The 8,731-nt window shown below is 35.5% G+C and overlaps 1 long non-coding RNA gene across 1 annotated transcript; it reads left to right on the forward strand.

Annotated features, from left to right (window-relative positions):
• The first annotated feature begins 7,861 nt into the window (after positions 1–7,861).
• LOC121812990 lies at positions 7,862–8,357 on the forward strand. The gene is made up of 3 exons (XR_006053449.1): positions 7,862–7,923; positions 8,122–8,157; positions 8,252–8,357. It is a non-coding gene; the product is annotated as an uncharacterized LOC121812990 (long non-coding RNA).
• The last annotated feature ends 374 nt before the right edge of the window (positions 8,358–8,731 follow it).

Here is an 8,731-nt window from a genome sequence, read left to right on the forward strand (position 1 = left end):
CTCATCTTTGGAAAAGAGAGTTTATTACAGAGAAATGGCTCTTTCCAAAATAAAAGCTATACTATACCCTTCTTCTGGGGTATATTCTCAGCAGCATATTAAACATATCAGGCCCCCATAAAACCACTCTCTGATGGAACTCCCCTCACACTCATCTTCTGGAGTGCTAGCAGGTAGGTAGGTTTTCTACAACAGAAAAGGGTCGGATGTCGACAGCAATAAAAGTAGCAATTGCTCTGCCGATTTATTTTGCCCTCTTTGTAGCATGTGTGCTTGTTGTTGTTTTTGTCTGCTTCCACTTGTCTTTGCACTAGGGTGATGTCGGCGTAAATGTGCAGTCATATTTGTTGGTTTCCCATCGATGTAATTGAGCATTGCACGGCACATCGACATACTGTTGTACTTTTGTCCATGACGCACTTACCATCAGGGTAATAATTCACATGAAAACTAACATAGTTTCCAACGCCAGATCTGAATAACGGTGGAGGAGGTTCAATTTCGGATAGCATTGAGGTAGTTGCCATGTTGCAACGAGCTTAATTTCTGCCTCGCTAGCTTGAGTGAATTCATATGGGCGGCACTCAGTGGAGCTGCGCTCGACAATGCAGCCTAGGCGGAGTAGTCGAACGCAGATTCACTGAGCTCTCAACACAGACAGAAGAAAAGTTGATTAAATAAATAAAAAATGTTGTTTGTTCAATTTTGTTCATTTTCTTCAATGCATATGCATACCGAACCGAAAGCACTGTATCGAACGTTGCAATACAGATACGTGTATTGTTGCACCCCTAATATATGTATCTATATAGATAGATAGATATAGCTATATTTATATTCAGCAAACCTTCATTCACTTATGCTCTAATCACCATCTATGCTGTGATTTAAAATATAATACTCTTAAAATAAATGACACATTAAAACAATTTGTTTTCTAAGGCCAATTTATGTAACTTTCCACTCTATATTATAGTCTGTTGTGATAGTTTTGTGGTTGGCTGTGGTTCAGGAGGTAGAATAGGTGATCTGAAGATACTGAAGCCCAAGTTGCAAGTGTGTGTGAATGTTCAATTGAAAGCTCTTAGATGTAGTCCATTTAAACACTCCAGTGTTAATTACTTCACAACGTTTTGCTGTGGTATATCAGAGATGTTAAGATCAGTAAAAAAAAAACAATACTTAAGTAAATGATAATTATTGAGGAAATAACGACAATACTTTTCACACATAATATGTTATACTGAGATGGATCAAAAGTCAAAATGGGTATATTTATAAAATACTTAACATCCACATAAAACACCACTCACAACTGGCTGGAGTACAGCCCAAAATCAAACCATGATGGAGCCGCCACTGAGTTTTGCAGTGGTTGTAGACACCTCTCTCCTAGCTTTTGTATGTATTGATAATGTTTTGAATCAGAAATATAATATGTGCATTAATAAAAGAAAGAAATATCATTGGATTATTTATTTATCACTGTTCACAATACAGCTAATAAACCTCATTGTCAAAGCTTATCAGTATAAGCAACTGGAGATGCAAAAAGTTAAAAAGGACACCAAGAGACCAACTAAATCCTCAAAATGATTACTTCCATAGCTGCATGTCTTATGATTTTACTTTTTAATAAAATTAAGTAAAAAATCTTTTTATGGTTCCGCTTGATGTCTTTGATACAGTTTTATACCTTTGACCAGGTGTACACGTTTAAGCATGAGCATAACTCAAAACTCAAATAAAGTCCTGTTTAAGCATGCAGTCTATGGAGTGGTGATTTCTACATTCATAGTAAACTATATGGGAAAAAAGTACTGGAACACACCTCTTACTCTTTTAATTCAGATGTTTTCAGTCCCATTGCCACAGGTGTGTGAAGTTTGCCTTTATAAATGTGGCATAATGGGTTGTTCTAAAGAGCTCACTAAATTCGAGCATGGTGCTCTAATAGGTGTAATAGTTATCACTGGAACAAGTGAGCATGTGCAGTTTATTCCCTCCTAGATATTCCAGAGTCTACCGTAAATGTTGTTGTAAATTGTTACAAAAAGAAAGCGCTCATTAATCACAGACACTCTTACACAAAGTAGCAGGACACATGAAGTTTAGAACAGGGTTGCCAACTGCTGAGGCACACAGCCACCAAACCTCTGCAAACTCGGTGGCTGCAGAGCTCCAAGCCTATTCATCTTAAAGCTGTATGTGTCTACATCAAACAGTGACAAATACTACAGAACAAATATTTCTACACTTCTGTAAATGTAGTCAGTATTTTAGCACTGATGAGTTACAATTAAATGCTTTGATAGTCTTAATGTAGTATTTGAATAAAATATGAGTATCACTACTTGGTGATCACCTTCCTCTATATTCCAACAGTACTGTGAATTAATTACAGTTAGTCTGAGTAGTTTAGAGACAAGGTTAGAGAGGCAAGGCTCATAGGTTTTTAACATGTGCAGGGGAGGGATAGTGGACATTAATGGTTAAGGGATATTGAAGATGGAGTTGTCAGGTAAGAAAAAAGAGGAAGACAATAGAGAAGACTGGTGGATATAGAGAAGGAGGACATGCAGAGGGTTAGTGGTGTGACAGAGGAGAATAGAGATAATACTTTTGGTTTGACTTTTTGTAAGAGGCAACTGCAGTCAGAGATAAAGTATTTAAAAAGAGTCATTTTGCAAGTGCATATTGAGGAGCTGACTGGAGCAACGGTTCATGACAAGAGGAAACAAAATATTGTAGAGAGGAAGACAGAAACCTCCTGCTTCCTGAATAAGAAATAGGAGATGTGGTGGCGTAATAAATTTGTGAGCCTTTTTATTTTTTTAATTTACTTTACTGCTTGATGTTTAAGAAAAAAAGATTATATTCGGGTTAATAATACACAATCTTGTCAAATAACATTAAGACTAAAAAAAGACATACCTTATTTTCCGCTCTGTAAGGTGCACTTAAAATCCTTTAATTTTCTCAAAAATCGACAGTGCGCCTTAAAATCTGGTGCGCCTTATGTTTGAACTCTGGTTGTGCTTACTGACCTCGAACCGATTTTATGTGGTACACGCCACTCAAAAATCTGTCAAAAAATGTTTTAGTACGACTTTGGTAAGCTTCGAAGCCACACTGCTCAATGGATTGTCGGATTGCGTAGTCAGAAGCTTTGTGGAGTAATCTGGGTTCAAACTCCATTTCAGGTCTCAAAGTCAAACTGACACTGCAGCATCCCTGAGAGTTAAAAACTGTCCAAATTCTTTAATCTTTAATAAAATCATCAGCGTTGCTGCTTTACCAGGTGTAACAATTAAGTTTAACATCCAGGCATCCATGAAAGAACAGAATTTATTAAATTTAACGGAGTTAGAAGTTAACAGGAAGTTAGCTCGGTAGTTTCCACCTAAACATGATATAGCATGTTCTGACTGAGAGATTTCTGAAAAAATTAAAACGTACAGCTCTGCTACCACTTCCAAAATAAATGAAGACAGAAAACTAAACAGCAGTGACTTTTGTAGGGTTACTGAAGTTGGACTACCTGGTATATAATGATGTGCTACATAATTGCTAGCGACACAGCTATGTTAGCATAACATAAACACAGTGATGCTGGAGGATGAATGCTAACTTTTTTCCTCTAGATAAAAGTTAACGTGAGGGTTTCTGATTGTTTTTGACAAATGCAATTGCATGGCAGGATGCTGTAAACGGACCAAACTTCAGTCAGGAGAACAACAGAGATAATCCATCCACAATACAAGGTTAGTCATTAATATAATGCAACAACATGGGAATAGAGCAGCTGCAAGTGAATTCAACATTAAAAAATCAATGGTACGGAAGTGGAGGAATCAAGAAGAATGAGTTGAGTAAAGTTTGACTTATCTGACTGTTTTGTTTCGCTTAATGCGCCTTATAATCCGGTGTGCCTTATGGTCTGAAAAATATGGTGATGCATATAATGCATTCAAATCTGATCCTAAGAAAACACATCTATAAGTGACAGCTTTGACTGGGCCATGCTTTACTGTTGTGTACTACTGCTATATCATGGTGCTAATGTCTACAAGACCAACCAGCCTCTAGAAATGAGCATTACTGACATCCCATGATTTTCTTGATACTGTGAAACAAGCAAGTCTGAGCATGTTTATCCTTTACTTCACTGTGAATCAATCACTGAGCTGCAACAGCCGAAACAATTATAAATTTTTATTGTTTATGACTTACTGGTCTGAAAAGGAACACCTTCATATTATAAAGAAAATACCCTACAATAACACAGAAAATAATCTATAGTTAACTACCCTACTCAAAGTTTTTTTGAGGAAAGCACCATCTCTCGGTGAAAGTCTGCAATTGAGTAAAAGAAACAGAAGAAACAGAGTATATTATCCCCTATATAATAAATAAAAAAACAAAATAACTCAGAGTAGTATAAAATAAGAGAGCTAGTTTTGAAGTTGAATGATCAAATCAGAACTTTAACAGTTACCATTAAAATATATATAGATCCATATTTACGTACCATCACACACTTACCAGTTGTTTCTCTGACTGTGTTTGCACCTATGTCAACATTGTACACAGAATATTTGGCTGTGCTGAACATGAAAAAGGGTAATGTTTGCTTTGACTGCCTGTGTACTCTTTGCTTTTATTTTCATTTGTTTTTATCTCATAGATTTTTCTTTCATTAAGTGTACTCCTGGGATGACAAATAATACATCAGCTAATTTAACAATAACTTTATTTTCTGCTTGTATAGCTTAGGTGGTTGCTGCAGGCTTATCTTAGAGACTCAGCATAGTCCAGCGGGTTTAAATCTGAACTTAGAAATATGCAGATAATGTGTGTTAGCCTGTGTCTCTGATTATATGGTTCTTGCTGAGGATGACAGCCTTTAAAGTAATTGTGTATGGTAAATGTCAAAAACGTGTGTTGTAACAGCTTTCTTTAGAGATTTCTTTTGTTGAACATAAGCATTAACTTTATTTACCGTCCATTCAAGATTCAAATTCTCTGTCCCTGTCACCTACATTCACTAGCTTTCAAGCATGGGCTTCATGTATTCCACAGCATCTGTTTTCAAGATGTTCTAAGGGTAGAAAAGTGACCCAACCATTCTCTGTCTCGGTTCATAGACTTGTTATTTATATGTGAACAGACATGTTGTTACGTTTACATACACTCGATGTGGTGTGAACTGCTATATTACCCTTTTAGTACACATCAGTTTGAGTTGACCAAGAAACACTGTGACAAGAACTCCGCTTGACATTTATAGGACATTTAAACAATGCACTGTTATGACTCGGCTCAAAAGCCGCAAGATAAATATGCTGACCAATACCAGAATTTCACAGAGAAGAGATTTTATTTTAAATCATATAGCAAGTTAGTTAAAATAGCTGGTAACACTAAGACTAGTGAGCCTTTATGAAAGCCTGCCTATATCCACACCGGACCAGGTGTGGTGAATTAGTACCAGCTGACCACTCTTGCACTACCACTGCAAAGAGATTAGGGGCTGCAGAGGGGCGTAACATGCACATGAACCACAGAAACCATAACCAAAATGCTGTTGCAAAACAAAGGGAGGACTAAGATATTTTATAAAATATGACATTTTATTGCTCTTTTTTTCTTTTTCTCTCTCTATAAAAAAATAGGACGTAATGCTACAACAGTGCGCTAAACAAAGTTTGACTCTGGGCAATGGGCGCTAAAAGGAAATCTGACTAATGAAAGAGTCGTGACTATTGTATACATGATTATAAGAGTCTATACCTTTTGTCACTTTGTTTTCTAGTTTTCGTATCTTTAGGATACATTACAATGTTATGGTTAAACAATGTCTTTCAGCTATGTTGCAATGCTGTTAAATGTAATGCCCAGTCTTAATCATTATTTTAAACATAATCCTTTGATGTATGTTATGTATTTAGATGGCATAAAATGTATCCTTAATGATTTAATTTTATTCATTACATTTTTTTTAATGATTTTTTACTTTTTAAAATATTCAGGTAATAAATTACAGCAAATATACAAAATCAGATTTCTTACCCAAGTTTTGAAGTAGTTAATATCACAACAGTTCATTGGTGCATAGGGAAAGGTTATGAGCAGTGTATTTTTGTTATTTTATTATATTATATTATATTGAGAATGTTTCACAATGACATGGCATCCTAAGCGTGCTTCAACTTAACATGATAAGCATGTGTTTTTTAAAATGTAGTATATTATGTTCTACAGGATATACCACACTGCTTTTTGCCTTAAGTGTTGTTACTTCTCTGGTTATTATTAATATTACCTGTAAATTTACAGATAATTAGATATATAAGGCATATGAAATGATCATAGTGCCGCAGCCATTTCTCACAGAAAAGGGAAGGTCTCCACCTACACATTTGTAAATGACAGTCAATTCTAATGTTCAGTCAGTCAGGAGGAAGTTAACTCCCTAACATGGAGGTGACATCTTTGTGCATCAGACTCGGTGAGTTTTCCTTAGGTTTATACTCTTAAGTCTAACCAACTCTATAAAATAGTACTTACTGTATCTTTTTTTATTGAGGAAAGTTTTCTAACTGATTTATACTAAAGTTCTATAAAAGCCATAAAACACCAAGTCACATAAATGTAGATAGTCAGAAATGAATGGTGACACAAAATAATTGCTTTTAAGATACATTGGTTAAATTTAATTTATAAGAGATTCAATTAAAAGATTTTTTATTCCATTGTCATTTATTTATTTTCTCCCAAGTATAAATACAGTATATATAATGAATGTTGATACATCTGTATCATGTATGGGTAATTTTTCAAGTCAATAGTATCTAACACATTGCTTTTTTGTTTCTGCAGTTTGGTATTCATTGTTGTTGATCACAGCTGAAGTTAAGAACGGCTATTTTTCTCAAAACGCTGGTAAGTTGAGGTTTGATAAATAAGTCATCCGTACGGTGTACATTTTAGGACATCGTCAGGTCTCCAGAAAAAAGCTGTCAGGTATCAGACAAAAAAATTGTCAGGTCTCAGTTGTCAGGAAAAAGGTTGTCAGGTATCAGAACACACGGTACCAGACAGAGAGAAAATCTTCCTGCAGGTGGCGCTGTTGTCATGTCCCACCCGAATTGATTTCCAAATACATCATCAACGTGTGACAGTGGGAGAGCGTAAGGTCATTGACCTCACCGGAGTTTTACCGGAGGTTCAGGCTCCTAACGACTCAAGGTAAGTTTAACTTTTTCTCCCTTTTGTTCATGTTTTTGCCACAGTTGTGTTATATTAAGTTGCGGTTATGTTGTCAAAGTTACATATCAGAGAAGGAAAGCTAGTTTTGTACGAAACCAAATCAGTACTATTTTTGTCTGGCTAAATCATTCTAGCTAGCGACAGTGGTGAAACGTGATTTAAATTTAAACTGTTCAGTAATTGTTTTGTATACATTTCAGCAAATGGACAAGCTGAAAGCTTACGAGCAGCTGATAAAAGACCTTGAAAATGGTAATCAAACACTTTATTAAATGTTTTTGTAATGCTTGCAAGTTCATTTTTTTAACTGCAAAGAACCCTGACAATATCGTGCTTTAATTATTTAACATTGTATGGTATTCCTATTTACTTCTCTTAATTAATATGCATGTTAACAGACGTATATAGTTATTACTTTATGATATTGTCGGAGTGCCCGATTTAAAAAAAAAAAAAAAAAAATGACAAAAGATAGATTTCTCACAAAATTAAAAGACTTTATTGCAATTTAAAAGTTAGATAGTCATGTAGGATCTGGCTCCTACAGTCAATCTATAACTACTTACCCTTTTAAATTTTTATTTGAAGGTGAGATTACCCAAAAAGGCTTTGATAACAACGTAAAAAAGCTCCTGACAGCAGAAAAATCAGGTAGGTTTTGATACTTTTGAACAACATGTAAAATAATCTCCTTTATTTAACATGATATGCTTAGCAGGTTATGATTGACTAACCACTTTATTAATAGATACAATACATTTTGAAAGCAGATGACTGTGCAGTAGTCTGTGATTGTAGTAGAATTCTATAAACCACATGTTTCACATCCCTGCCCTATTTATATTGCAGATGACACTACTTCAACACATGGCAATGAATTTCTCAGTAAGAAAACCCCAATTATTTTGCTTTAAGATCACTTGTAATATAGAACTCGCTGTGGATCAGTTTGATTAACTTTCAGCTTCATCCATTACAGGTGCAGCAGAGGCCTTTGGTAAAGCCAAGAAACTACTACAGCCTCAAGTAAAGAAAAGGCAGTTTCCATTGAATGATAAACGTTTGGACCATGGCAAATCATTATTGAAGGTTAGTTAAAAAGTGAAGCTACATGTATGACTATCAGCAATATATTAAAAAATAACTTTCTAAAAAGGCATATTTTTAAATAAATTTCCCTTTTTTTCCTTGATGCTAGGTCAGACTGGCTCCCATGGAGTGGAAGCCAAGAAGTCATAGAAAGCGTGGACGGTACCAGAAGTTAATAATGGACGAAGCTCCACCTCGAATCATTCAAAAAGGACATGAAACCTATGATGATTTAATTACCATTGGCAAAGAACACTTCTGGCCAGAGCGTACTGAGGGGAGTGAGTTCACTCTTTGCCATTCTGACGGGACCAGGTGGAGTAAGGAGGAGTTCCACAAAGAATACAGAACTGTTTCTGATATTACACAT

The sequence above is a fragment of the Haplochromis burtoni genome, unplaced genomic scaffold, assembly GCF_018398535.1.
Source record: "Haplochromis burtoni strain Fernald_Lab_line unplaced genomic scaffold, NCSU_Asbu1 Contig_1021, whole genome shotgun sequence".
Taxonomy (NCBI): domain Eukaryota; kingdom Metazoa; phylum Chordata; class Actinopteri; order Cichliformes; family Cichlidae; genus Haplochromis; species Haplochromis burtoni.